Consider the following 14,877-nt stretch of genomic DNA (forward strand, 5'->3'; position numbering starts at 1 on the left):
AATCAGAATAACATGATTTCCATTCAAAAGCACTGGAGCTTTGCAAAACAATTTGAATAAATTCTCAGCAGATATAGATTCTACTGGCAGCATAGCTCTTAGACTGAAAATATACTATGTTTAACAATATTGCTAATATCTGGAACTACTGCATAAGGACATATCAAATTAGAAAGCACAAGCAATTGCATATTCACTTTGTTGATCAACAATCATTCATGTGAGAGCAGAGCGTTTCAGAGCCTTGATATAGATTGAATCATGTCGCCCTCAGTTTGAATGTAATTTCGATTTATCTCCTTCACTGAACAGCATCCTACTAAGGCCATTGTTAGTTCAAACTCGTCCCACAACATTTTCAGAACATTTCTCACCCCTTCTTCTCCCTCTGCAGCCAAAGAAAAAACTGCAGGCCTCCCAATTTGCAATCCCTAATACAACATCATAAGCTATAAGATTCTGAAATATATTGCATGTTATAGAAATCAGCCACCATCCACCGACAATAGATCAAAAATAATATTCAGAATGAATGGTCACCACAAAATCCTACAAGGAAAATAGGTTAATTAAATAATATGCTTACAAATATGCCAGAGGCTCCAAGGGCCAATGCCTTGAAAACATCTATGCCACGCTGAACTCCTCCATCCAGAAACACAGGAACTCGACCTTGTGCAGCTTTTACAACCTGCCATATACACTCTCCATAAATCATCACTGGGTGAGGTATCCAAAATTTCCTACGAAAAAATATACTAATGCAATGCTGTGGTGCACACCTCTTCCAAAGAGCTTATTGTTGCTGGAACATAATCAAGTTGTCAAGCTCCATGGGTTGGATACAATTATACCTTGTATGCCTGCTTAGATGGCTAGCCTTGCTGTATAATACATTCATAATTATTATTATCAACTTTACTCATTATCAAAATCACTTAGGGATCCCCATGTGTTACATGCTGAAAAGCCCAAAAACACTTACTATCCTCAGCAGTCAAAACCCCCTTCACAAGTATTGGCAAACTGGTAATTTTCTGCAACCATTTCACATCCTACTAACAAACTCAAACTAAACAATTTTTAGACCCGTGCCTTCTGTTTTGGTGTTAAATGGGTAATCAAATGCATTGGTGTGACAATATGCATATTTTCAACTTAAAATTTGGAAAAAGGATACAGAGTATTTCTTGAAAAAGGATACGAAGTATTTCTTGAAGATGTAAATCATAATATGACTCATCACAAATAATTTTTCTGAGATTCAGAAGGTTACAAGCAAAGGTAGGAACTCAACCCCAAGATTTCTCTAGGTGATTCTCTATCCATTTTCATTCTATTCAAACACAATAGTGAAGAATTATTTGAAATATCTCTCTACCAGTACTATTACAAATCTTCCTACTCAATGATCTGTCAATTTGACCTGCAACATATGATGTCAGTCCAAAATCCATTGTCTGCAAGAAAAAACCAACTTAAGGAAAAAGTCTGGACCTTGAATATAGGAAGAACTAAAAACAACATCCTTCTATTTAAAGAACTCATAAAATGGAATACATACCTTCTCCATTTTCCCAAGATCCAAACCTTCGAAATTCTTTAAGGTAAGATATGGAGGCAATGCGAATAGACATTTTTGACAAAGAAAAATCAATAGAAGTCAAAAACAATTATGGATCCAGAATTGAATCTCAACACAGAGGTGTGCCTTACTATCTAACATGTATGAGTGGATATCACAATGACACTTTTCAGAACATTAGATACCTTAAAATGGAACACATACCTTCTCCATTTTCCCAAGATCCAAACCTTCGAAATTCTTTAAGGTAAGATATGGAGGCAATGTGAATCTACATTTTTGACAAAGAAAAATCAACAGAAGTCAAAAACAATTATGGATCCAGAATTGAATCTCAACACATAGGTGTGCCTTACTTTCTAGCATGTATGAGTGGATATCACAATGAGAATTTTTAGAACATTAGATACCTCCGTGTCAAACAAGGGATGAACAAAGAGGAATCCTAGATAAAATGGAGACTTCTGACTTATTTAAGTTTGATACATTATAGGTGCTAAATTCTTTTTCTAACCCTAGCGTCGCTTCTGATCTAAAAGAATTCCACAATGTTCTGATTTTTATTGAGAGCTGAGAAAGTGTTAAAACATGGGTACAAACTCATAACGTTAAAGAGGAGTATACTCTAAATATAAGATTTATCCCACATGTCTACCTAGTCCTGTCAGCAAATCTAAAATAGATTGAATTTTCACTACCTATTTCTAATGTCAGACTCCCTCCGCCCAAGTCGAGGTGTGTCCAAAGTCAGTGAAATTGCCTTAAAACCAGCCCTCTCCGCTCTTCTAACAAGTTGTGCAACAACATTCCTATTCTTGTAAACGTGTCAGCAATGACATCTAAATTTTAACACCACTCATACATCCACATTTAGTAAACCCAATGCAATATAACTGATCTTACCATTGGTTTAGGAGCCTATAATACAATTGGATGGATATGAAACCAATTACATCTCAGAAAACATGGGAAGAAAATCATATGGGTGGAAATGATAAAGTTATATAAAGTTGAAAAAAGCGAATGCTTGGTCCAGTTGAAGCAACCTCTTCAACACTTGATGTAGCCCATGAAGAAAGCGTCTACAAAAAATATGTCCAAGAATCAATTTTTATCAACACAACAAACTATTTCAAAATCCAAAATCATTATAATTTCTTAAATCCTTAATAGCTAGAAGGAAATTAAAACATTCAGAAGATCATTCCCACAAAGAGAAGGTCGATGCCCAAACCATTATAGTTCCAGCAGCTGACGCATCTCTTGCAGTAGCATACTCTCTTGTAAAATATGATGGATTCACTTTCAAAAAATATATGCATCAAAATAGGATGTTAACTATAATACAATAATCTAATGCATACCTTCGAGATGAGCCATCTTTTGCATGGTAGTTGGAGCAATCATAATAGGCATTGATATCTTGAATCCCAACGCAGTGGTACTCAGATCCACCTTTGTTACATCAACCAATATACGGGGACAGAACTTGATACATACAACATCAACCAAAATCTTTGTAATAATTTCAATTCCCCTGATGCTTGTAATGAAAGAGGTGCCATAATGTTCAAAAGTTTCTCCCAAGACAGGGTGACTAAAATTGAAAATTATAGCTATTCAATGTTTATCTAATCTGATTTCAGTCATAAAGATGGTGGAAAAATAGATACAGGAGCTGAAGGTACATCTTTTTCAAATGATTATGTATTAGCTGAAGGTACTAGCTAAACAGGGGAGATTGTGGAATCCATAAGAAACTCATAATATGCAAGCAATTGAAAGGCTATCTTTATAAAAAAAATAAAAAACAACCATGCAGAAACAAATTGAATGATATTTCCTGCAGATATACATGAAATGGAAAAAAGAGAACAAGAGAACCCACCATAATAGGCATTTTCCAAGCTTCCATGTGGAATGTAGTCATAAACCAACAGTTTTTCCTCTATACCCCAATAGAAAGCTTGGAGGTGAACAATGTTGGGATGTTTAACCCTACCGATTGCTTTAGCTTATGCTTCAAAATCCGTGTACCTTTCCAAACCACCATCACCAAGTCACCTTACTACAAAAGTCAGCCTATCTTCCAGAACTACCTTATACAATATAGTATAACCACTGACACCCAATATATATGCAGAGGCTCTAAGTAGCTTATCTAATTCCATGTCAAGATCTCCATTTAATGTCACAAAAGTTCCTTGTTGTTGATCTCCATTGTCCGAGACACTTCCATCTGAGCTCTCATCAACTTTTTTAAGGCAGAGCCATCCAACTCTACCCGAACTGGAAGAACAGTCTCCATTGTCGTCCAACTGAATATTCCTGGTATTAGGCCCATCCTCCAACTCCTTCTTTCTTCTTGTTCCCCAGTAACGGTACATAAAAATTGCGCAAAGGAGGCTTATCCCTACAAAATTGCCAACTATAATGGCAGCTATGGTGCCTTGACTTAGACCTTTTCCCTTGTTAATAACACGCATGGCTGCAATTGCTGAAGGTGAACTAATTTTTGGAGGATCCGAGAGTGTTGAAGGAATTGAACATAAATTTGTCAGTGGGTGACCACAAAGACCTGGATTACCAACAAAAGCATCATTTTTCTGATGCAAAAGAGCTCCAAACTATGGAATGGGTCTAGTCAAAGGCACAAGGTTACCCCTGGCATAAAAATTGCAGACCAAAATTCGCAGGCATCTTCAACAACACCCAACATGAATTTGAAGAAAAATTTGGACAACGACAACAGATTTCTCAAACGGCTTTTCTTCCTCTGGGGCGGATTCGCCCTCGACTCCTGTAGATTCAATCACGAAAACCATTTGGACACAGCAATCGTCGACTATTCATCTTTGACCTTATTTGATCCGGATCTCATTTCTACATTCAGGAAAGCCATGGATGAAATTTGCCCCAGAGATTCAATGGAGCCAGTTTCAGAGGTCTGTCAGGGTAGCATGGGAAGCAAGAGTGGAGAAGACAAAAAGGGTTCCCCAGGCAAATCTTTCAGGCTCCAATCTAGCAGCATTCAGGCGAGGGTTTGCAATTGTTTCAAATATCATGAATAGTTGCAACCACTCAACTACCTTCCCTTGATCGAACGATTAACAATCCTCTGATCATCTAACACATAATCTAATAGCACACAGGGATGACAAGTAGATTTTAGGGAAGTTCATTTCAGAGGGAAATGCCTTACAGAGGAAAACACCTTACGACATAATTAAAACTATATATATATATATACTTTTTATTTTTTATTATAACCAAAATTAATATTTTATTTAAAAAAACAGTTCGTTAAATAAATATCAAATCTAATACATCTAAAATATAATAATATAATTATTAGATTCCATTCCTATCAAATATATTATTGCAAAACTATTAAATTATATATGTAGTTTAATTTAAAGATATTAATCATGAAAAGAGTTGAGCATTACGGGCCATCCATTGTTATGATTGAAATTTCAGTTATCTATGTATGAAACGTTACAGGACTAAAAGTAAGTGTTATGAGATTTAAGGATATAAATGTTTACGAATAATTTAGATTTATTTTAAATTTAGATTTTTAATATTGGGAGGATTAAATTTTTTATTTTACAATTTTTTAGAGTAAAAAATATTTGATTTTTTTTTATATTTAATATATTAAACTATAAAATTTTATACTTTATATTTATTTATTTTTAATTTAATTTATTTAATTTTTAATATTTTTTAATTTTATGTTTTCTTTTTCAATATAATTTCACTTAACCAAAATATTTAAAAAAAATTATATTACAACCTAATATACCATCATACTAAATAATATGCTAATCAAAATATATACCTATATTCAAATTGTTGTTACTCATTTTTATATACCATAATACTAAATAATACTTAAATAAATATGCTAATAAAAAATATATCTACATTCAAATTATTCAAATGGCTGTTACTCATTTTTTGGTTTTAATTTCATAAGCGTGTTTAATATATTTAAAATTCTTCTTAACTGAGCTAAAATATTCGTTTATAATTGAAAGTGTTATAGAAAAGGTTGCAAAGACAATATTGTTTTAAAAAATACATTTCAGTAACATTATAACTTTCCAAAATAATTTTGGATGCATCAATAAAAGTGAGTAGCTTTATAAACTCGAGAACCATCGATTAATTAATGCTACATTTCAGTATCTTTCATCGTTGGCCGACTTCCAAGACTATAATGCAGGTGGAAAGTGAATACTTCCGTAATGTTTTTAGGTCGTGTTTTAGAGATTAAATTATAAATTATATATAATAAAGATTGTTTTGCCCTTTTTTTCTTTAAACCAATTTGTATTGTCTCATAATATTAAGATATTAAAATATATTTGTCAATTGGATATATATTTTTGAGTTTATTTTAGGTGTTTTCAATCTGCTACAAAGAAAACTAGATATATTAATAATTGTTGAAAGAGAGAATCATATCAATTCAAAAACACTGGCAGAAAGCCATTTATATAGAATTATCAAGAAAGATGTGAGTGACGTACATAGCAAAAAATCAAGAGTTTGGGGAAGTCACTAGAGTATAATTTTTTGTATTGGAACATGGAGGAATTGTAGATTTAATACTGCATTGGATATGGTTCTCCAATGTAGCTACCTTGGCATAGAGTCTTCCCAATAACATACACTAGAACCTCTGGGCACACATGATATCATTCAGAGTAGAAAAGATGTTATATTGTTCCTCTTGTTTCTCCATTAGAACTCTATCAACGAGGTGTTTTAGTTACCAGTGAAGAGTAATTATGTTTAGTTATTGTTTTCATCTTCCCCTACTATGGCTAGGGTTCAGAACCTAATACCTTTTCAAGGATGTCCATGTCAGAAAAAATGATGATCATTAATAGAAAATGATTCAAGATGACAAATCTTAGCATATATATCATAGAGGATAGTAGATTGGTAAATATTTGTAGCCTCATGTGCTTGTGCTTAGGCAAGGGTTCTACCTTAAGGCCCACAACCACCCCCTTCCTCAACCACTGCGCATGCATGCCAAGGCATGGAGCTTATGATAAAATGACGTAGGGAGTAGAAGTCAAGAATTAGAATTCTAGGGGAAGAGAAATAAAGATAGATGTTATCTTGCAAACTGCAAAGGAGAGAACTATTGGGAGGCTTGAGAACAAACTGAATGCAGTGAGTCGAGAGGGAAAGCAGACTGATAGTGAAGACTTCAAACCATGTGCAACATGTCACAAATCTTGAAACCAATATTCAATAGCAGTAGACCACCTATCAAAGATGAAGCCAACAATTATACTATCAAATGAAAAATGAATCGAGGCAATAGTCATAGAATGTACCACCAATAATGCAATGAGTAAAAACCTATGGTTGAAAAGGCGGTAGATGGAAGAAAGTGTGGCTACTACAACAGGATGAAAAAACAACTTGAAAAGAATCCACCACGTCACAAACAAAGGTCCAACAATTCTCCTATAATTTAGACCTCACCCTCACCTTAATTTCCCAACCACGGGATAGACATCTCCCAAATCAAATCATGCACATAGCCAAACCCTCACAACTCGACTCGTCCAAGTACAGAAAAATCTAAGAAATCCTAGAAAGGAAAGCAATGTAGTAGTTACTTGGGGTTCATTTGAGTAGAAGAATTCTAAGATCGTTGTTATGAAAATATGAAAAATGTAAACAATCTCCAAAAAAGCAAGTGAGTTGTCCTTCAAAAGTCATAATTGTAATCTAAAAACATAATCAAGTTTGAAAGAATATCTTATCATATTCACAATCGAAGGGAGAAGCATTCACATGCGTCTACATGTGGAGGGAAATCCATGCCACCTCCCTTAAATATTGCATGACGCAGTGGAGTAGTGGGCTCGGCCCCTAACAACCTACTTGCCTTCATTCTTTACCTTGACCGGGAAAGATTGTTTTCCCACATTTAAGTTTAATTTGTTCTTAATCTATATTATATTATGTACAAATCAAAAGTATAATTTTAATTATATACTTTAATTATATAATAGATTAAAAAATATCTATATTTTTACTCATATTTAAATATACTTAAATTTAAATCATTATAATAAGAATTTTATTTTAATTAGCACATGGGGCTTTGGATTGACGGTGAATGGGTGCATTGTTAAGGCACTCCTTGTGGTAAGTCACTGGTTCAAATCCCCATAGGTGCATACCTACAAAAAAAAATTAATTACTATATAAACTATTATAATTTATTCTATAGATTGAAAGATGATTTAAAAAGTTTTAAACCTCGGATGAAGACATATTAATATATTTATTTCAAACAAATTTTTAAGATGTTCATTAGTATTTAAATCATATAATTAATTAAAAAAGTTGATAGCTACATTGTTGTTAAATTTTATAATTTATTACAGTATACAAAATTTAATCTTTCCTCAAGCTAAGGTACCTATAAAATATTTTATGTCTTGTTATAATTACCACTTTTATAATGATAATAATGAATTTTATATAAATAATAAGTTGATACTAAATATAATAAATATTTTTTATTGAAATAATCTTTAATAAGAATTATTATTGATTTATTATTTCTTAAAATGAAAAGATTTTAATTATTTATTTTTTCATCTAAACAATCAATGACTACACACGTTTCATACTTGCGTGATATAGGGTTGATTCCAACCACTACCACTATAACTTCTAGATGCTTATGTATGTCCCTTTTGCAGACACAAGCGAAGTAGAGGATTTGAATTTATAACCTTCTCATACATAACACTTCATTTTCACGACCATCGCCAATTAAACTTCCCTTACAACCAATAAAAAAAATTAAAAAAAGTTATAATTATAATAGTTGATCAAATTTTAATAAAAGATTAAAATAAGAAAACAATAGTTAAAATAATAAAATAAGAGTTATATATATATATATATATATATATATATTTGGCTTATTTCTTTATGTATTTCCTCAAATGTCAACTGCATACATGTATTGGTTGCATAATTAAATTCTACATTGAATGAACACCCATTTCGAAGATATATATATATATATATTTGGCTTATTTCTCTATATATTTACTCAAATGTCAACTGCATACATGTATTGGTTGCATAATTAAATTCTACATTGAATGAACACCCATTTCGAATACTTTTGTGTAAAATGATATTAAAAAAAATAAAAACAAAATAAAAGAATTGAAACTACATGCAAAAATGTGTTTGTTAAAAAAAGATTTTTCTTGTATTTTCATTATTTTCTCAAGTGTGGTCTACTCAAAGGTATGCAAAGTGGATACTTCTTGTTCGTGGAATTTAGTTGCACATTCAATAGATGTAACATACAACGAGACTTCATGAGTGGTTTTTTTGTTTACCAAGTTTAATTTCATTTATGTTATTTAACTATTAAAACTAACTTCCGAGTACAGTTACAATTGCTCCTTCACTTCTTTTTTTCCTTAAAGGGAAAAGAGGGCAAAACCCTGAGGGGTTGGAAAGAGGAGGACTGTGCTGTATTCTTCCTTGAGCTGGCGAACATAACCAGTGGGAAAGAAAGTTGAGGTAACAAGTTGTGGGGTATGGGACTTGAGGCTGGATAGAGTCTTGATGCCCAAGGTACCCAGTTGTTCCTTATTGGTAGAAGTGGAAGGGCTCGGAGGGGGAACTTGGACGTAATTTCCAGTTCCGAGGCTAGGTGGTGAGACCTTCTGATTATTTAACATATACGTAACGAAATACAGATAAGTGATACTATCATGGTAATTATTATTAGTAGAATAGTTGAATGTTTACTGTGAATTGACACAATATAGTTATAGTGAATGACCTATTTACTGTAAGTAGATAGTTTGGAAATGATTTAGTATAAATTATGATCATTACTAATTTATGGGTAGAATAGTAAAGCAAGTAGATAATGCAAGTTTTGTAATAGATACTAATACACATCTAGAGAACGGTACAACTTCTAGTTAACAATCAATGCTTAACTAATGAGAAAATTAGCATTATTGATGAATGTCAACTTAATATGGAAATTCATGAGTATATGAACCGTAAAAAAAATGCCTATCAGTCTTCTGCTAAAAATAAATAATTAAATGATATAAAGTGTAAACATATCATGCAACAACATATAGGACTAAATATCATACCTCTGTCATACACAGGAATTTCCTTAACTGAAGAAAGAAATTAACTCAGCAAACCATTCCATATGTTTCTAGTGGAATATATGATTTCATTACAGATTCTTCATATACCTAGGGCTTGTAGCCACAGAGGAGTTCATAAAGGACCCATCCATAGCCATGTACCCTGGTTGCTTAAACTAAACCATGAACTCTAGTCATACTAAACATAAATATATGTAGAAAGCATTTTTAAACAAAGAGAAAAAGAATGTCATAACCAGTATAACAACTGAGAAAAAATCATTCATCGTATATACCCTCAGTAATCAACCAAAACCCCAAAGCGCAGCAACTAATCGCATACCAATGAGGGTTTACATAAACAAATGCCACAAAGTTCATGAATAATTTTGATATAAATATACTCTGTCGAATTCAGTTCAAGTGAAGAACATTTCTCAAAAAAAAATTACAATCAAGTTTTGTCATGGGTTCGACGTAGAAGAGAAGTGAACTAAATTAATAGTGTGTGGCCAGTATCAGCAAAAATAAACCCAAAGTTTTAATTAACATAGCAATTCCTAGTCTAGAACACATTTGAACTGAAGCCGCAACATCAGACCCATGTCGAGTAGTTAAATTAAGATTAGAGGGACCCTTCTTGGTCTCTTCCAAATAGTCAAAAAAGGAAGGAATTAATTACATAAAGAACCGACATTATAGTCTACAAGTCCTATTGACCTCGCTACAAAATACTACAACTACATTGTAATTAACACCCTAATTCATAGATTTGCACAGGAGTAAGTTCCCTAGACTGCATCAGCCAACCATTAAGGGCCATGAGAGTAAGCTCCAACCTGTACCAGTTGCAGAATTGTGGGTAAGCTTCTTCAACAAGCCATCATATTTAATAGCAAGCCCCTTTCAGTTTAAAATGCGTCATACCTGCAACCACCATAGGAAAATAATATGACCTAGATAATGAAATAACTTCGAGACGGTATTAAACAAGGAATAGAGGAATAAACACTTACCTGAGTTTTGCAAGACATGCATGGGGTTCTCACATCTTCACGAAATATAATTCTAGGGTTAGAGATGCCTAGAGTAGAAGAAATCTTGTAAAAGCATAATGAATCGACAGTCTAAATAATCAGTACCTAGTTCATGCTGAGGAAAACAACCATCGTATAGTCTAGAATTTGAAGAGCCGAGCGCCCCACCTAACCAACATGGAAATGCATTAACTCCTTGCATCCAGATAGCCCTCAGCTCAAAATGAGAACGGTTCAAGACATACACCATTCCTACAGATAATGAAGACTCAGAGTTACCTCTACATGGCTTGCCACAAGGCATGGAGGTTGGACTATGAAAACCGCAATGAAACCAGGAGCAGACGAGAAGCAGAGCGATAAGACTATCTACCACGAAACGCAAATGAGCAAGAATGCCAGTGGGAAGCCTGAGTGTTGGGTAGATGGATGATCCCAAAGCAATTATCACCATCAAACAGGATGCCTAACACTTGTCTTAGCAAGAGATCAGAAAATTGGGATTACTGCCAGTTGCATTAAAATCCAAGAACAAGTGATATGAAGTCGCATACAGACAACCATGAATTCCAGGGCAAGGTGTAACACAGTTACCTCATGAAGGATTGCACGGGCCTCGTGAAGGATCGCACAGGCCTCGTGGGTTGGTAAAAACCACTGTAGTTTTAGTACCCCAAAAACCGTCAGTCAGACATGCCTCGAATTTGTATCATCGTGAAAGAGAAATACTTAACGAGAGATTCGCATTTACCAGCAAGGTTTGATTTGAGGGTATTGCATTAATGTATATAGATATGTATCTATGTTAGAGTTGATTTTTTTTTTTTATACGTTTTTTTTACTATATTATATGTTTGTGTGTGTTACAATAGATGTTTACACTTAACATTTCAGTACATCTACAAAGAGATAAATTGAAAATACAATTAAAATAATTAGTTTTTTTCTCTTCCCTCTAAAGATATTTATCCTAAAATGACATCATTATATTGAATTTTATCGATTCTTTTAAAATTTATTTTATTAATATAATTTTGTTTTGAGATTTATTTATGACCTCAAAATTCCTATAAAAAATACGATAATTAATGAGTATGCTTTAAGTGCGACTTTTAAGAGTTTCCGACAAATTTTTAGCTGAATCTAGCAAAAAACTTTGTGGCCAAATCTTGATTTGTGTTGTCCAAATTGGTTTATTTTACTGTAGACATAGATTCAACGCCATGAAAAACCCCAGGGCACTTCGATTTTGAACAGTTCACTTATCAAACTTGTGATTTCAATGATTCCCTGTTGAATTCTAGACAAATTCAATCAAAAAATAAACCATAAAACTTTCCAAAAGTCACACTTAAAGACTACTCGAATTAGTAAAAATAAAATAATAATAAAAAACCTCTTTTAACTAAAATAATGTTAATATTTATTTTTAAAGAAATTTTAATTTACATTTTAAAATATATTATTAATAAAATAATATATATTATATAAAAATATTTATTTAATATAAATAATTAATATTTAACTTTTATATTAAAAATGTATCTCAAAAGGTGAGGGGTCATTTTTGGTTGTGAAGAAAAAATGGTGTTGCAATACATGTGGGGTCTAAAATAACCATGTGGAGTGCCTTTCTCTCTGTAAAGTCATGGAGCTTCTTTTAGAAAGAAGACTTAAGCAACTAACCATCTTCAGGTATTTTTTATTATTCATTTACCAATTCACTAAGATGAAAAAGACAATTAATTTTATATCTCCTCCCATAATCTTTGGGATCCAGGCTTATTGGATAAATTTTGAACAAGTGAAATTCTATCACATTCTTAGAGATCTAAACTCTAATGTTGATTAACTAGAAAAAAGAGGGGACAATATGAGTCAAGGGAAAATAGAAGTTAATGCAAAATTAAGTTATTCTCTAGTTCCATAAATGAATCCAAATGATTTCACTCTAAGTGTCGTTGGGGAGGGATCCTTCATCCTCATTCCCCAGGTTATGGTTTTGATTAGATCCTCAAAAGGCTCCCACCTTCATATTATATTGCATCGACGGGCTCATCTTTGGTCTCTTCCTTGCATGGATCTTCATATGTGGCTTTTTCCAGTGAATAGGTGGTTCCCTCTCTCAACTATACTCACTTTCTACTGTCATATATATTTAATGAATCATGCACCCACATTATTTTTCTTCCTCTTAGCTATGACACCCTCTTTGGAAAGTATGACAATGAATTTAATTTCTCTATCCCACATGAGATTTAAGTCACTTCTCTTATGTCCTAGTAATATTTTCTTTGCGATGTCAAATCAATGGTTTCAGGTCAAATTGTACCATGATTCAAGGGTCAATTATATATTGTTTTCCTTGGTAGTTCATATCATCAATTGAATTCCCATACTTTTGTTGCTAGTGACTGGAACTTCGACTTAGTTGGATGTATCGCTCTCGTGTTTCCTTCTTCCAATCCACCCTGGGCAGGTTGGCAGTCCTTTGTTCTTTTCATTCTAAGCTCCATGGATTTTTTGGTCAATAGATAAGATATGCATGATTCCATTTGCGTCTCGAAGCTTATTGATAAGCTCTTAGAATCCCTACAGGCCCTAGTTTCCCCAATTAACAACTCAGAAAACTTGATAGAGTGTCAGCACTGCTATTTTCAATTATTTGTGAAAGTCAAGCTCTTGGTGCATCATGCAAATATGGCGGACTCGTTGGACAGGCTCAATGTAGAGGTTTGACAACTCAGTGCTCGGGTGGAAGTTCTGGAAGTCTTGACTGCTCATGCAAGAAGAACTACTAAGGAGGGCAACATCGTTGGGGCTCGTGCTAGGTATAGGATGTCACGCCCCTACCCTAGCGGTACTCTTCCAACCACACGATGGGGGCTATGGCACCACCACCCACTTTCTTTTTAACAATACTTGTAAGTGTGGAATACGCCTACTTCCTATACTTAGTTAATTTTTCAACTTTCCTAAGTATAACATTCACATACATAGTGGAAACATTCAATTAATCATCTTCATCGTTATTACCATTTACACATATGCACAATGGAAATTTTAATGGGAGGGGAAACTCCTTGAAACATGAGTCTGCCTAATGATAATAATAGTTTTACATAAAATATACAATTTTACAGTCTTTGCAGGAAACCCCAAGTTTCCTTGGTACAATTTATATCACAACTTTGCAACCTGGCCTATACCATTCAGAGTGCCCACCGGTTCTACCATCTGTCGTAACTCATTCACCATTGCACTGTTCAAAATGTTGTTCACCCTCAGCTCATTCAGTAGAACACCCTCAACTCGTTCAGGCGGACACCTTTGCCCGTTCAGTTGTTCAGGTCGGCGCCTCGCCCATTCCATCATTCAGATCCACCTCGTCCGTTCGGTCGTTCAGGTCAGCACCCTTACACGTCCTCGCACACCATCACCCGAAAGACTTTGCACGACTTCACTCGAACACCTTCGAACGACCTCGCCTGTTCGGTCATTCAAGTCGATGCTCTGGCATGCCCTGGTTTGAATGGCTTCGAACGACCTCGCCCATTCAGTCATTCAATTCGATGCCTTCACATTCTCTCACCTGAACACCTTTGAATGACCTCTCCCTTTTAGTCGTTTAGACAAATGCCCTCGCTCTTTCACTCATTCAGGCTGACGCCCTTGCACACCCTTGCCCAAACACCATCACACGACCTCGCATGTTTGGTTTTTCAGGCTGACCGTCTCACACGCCCTTGCTCGAATGCCTTCGCATGACTTGTGGTTTTGTTTTCTATGTTTGATATGCCTCTGTGCTTTGGCCAAGAGTCCACCTCCACTTTGCTAAATTTCAGTCTTCCCAAGTAGCTCGCCCTCCTAACTCACATGAACACTTGGAAACTTCACTTGAATGATTTTTTCCACCATTCCAATGCTCTACTTATATGGCGGTTGGCCCATCAGTTGGGGCGTTGACTCACCAAGCCAACCCACCATTTCATCCAACTCACCCCTTCGTCACGTCGGCCCATGGTTTTGGCACCCATGTGCGGGACCGCCCCCACATATAAACTCGCCAATA

General features: G+C 34.4%; 1 pseudogene; it reads right to left on the minus strand.

Moving 5' to 3' along the window:
- Positions 1-236: 236 nt before the first annotated feature.
- LOC149258839 (glycolate oxidase 1-like) lies at positions 237-4,071 on the minus strand (annotated as a pseudogene).
- Positions 4,072-14,877: the final 10,806 nt, after the last annotated feature.

This window comes from Pinus tabuliformis, chromosome 6 (assembly GCF_031772625.1).
Source record: "Pinus tabuliformis cultivar Carrire ecotype Pingquan chromosome 6, CPIR1, whole genome shotgun sequence".
Lineage (NCBI taxonomy): Eukaryota > Viridiplantae > Streptophyta > Pinopsida > Pinales > Pinaceae > Pinus > Pinus tabuliformis.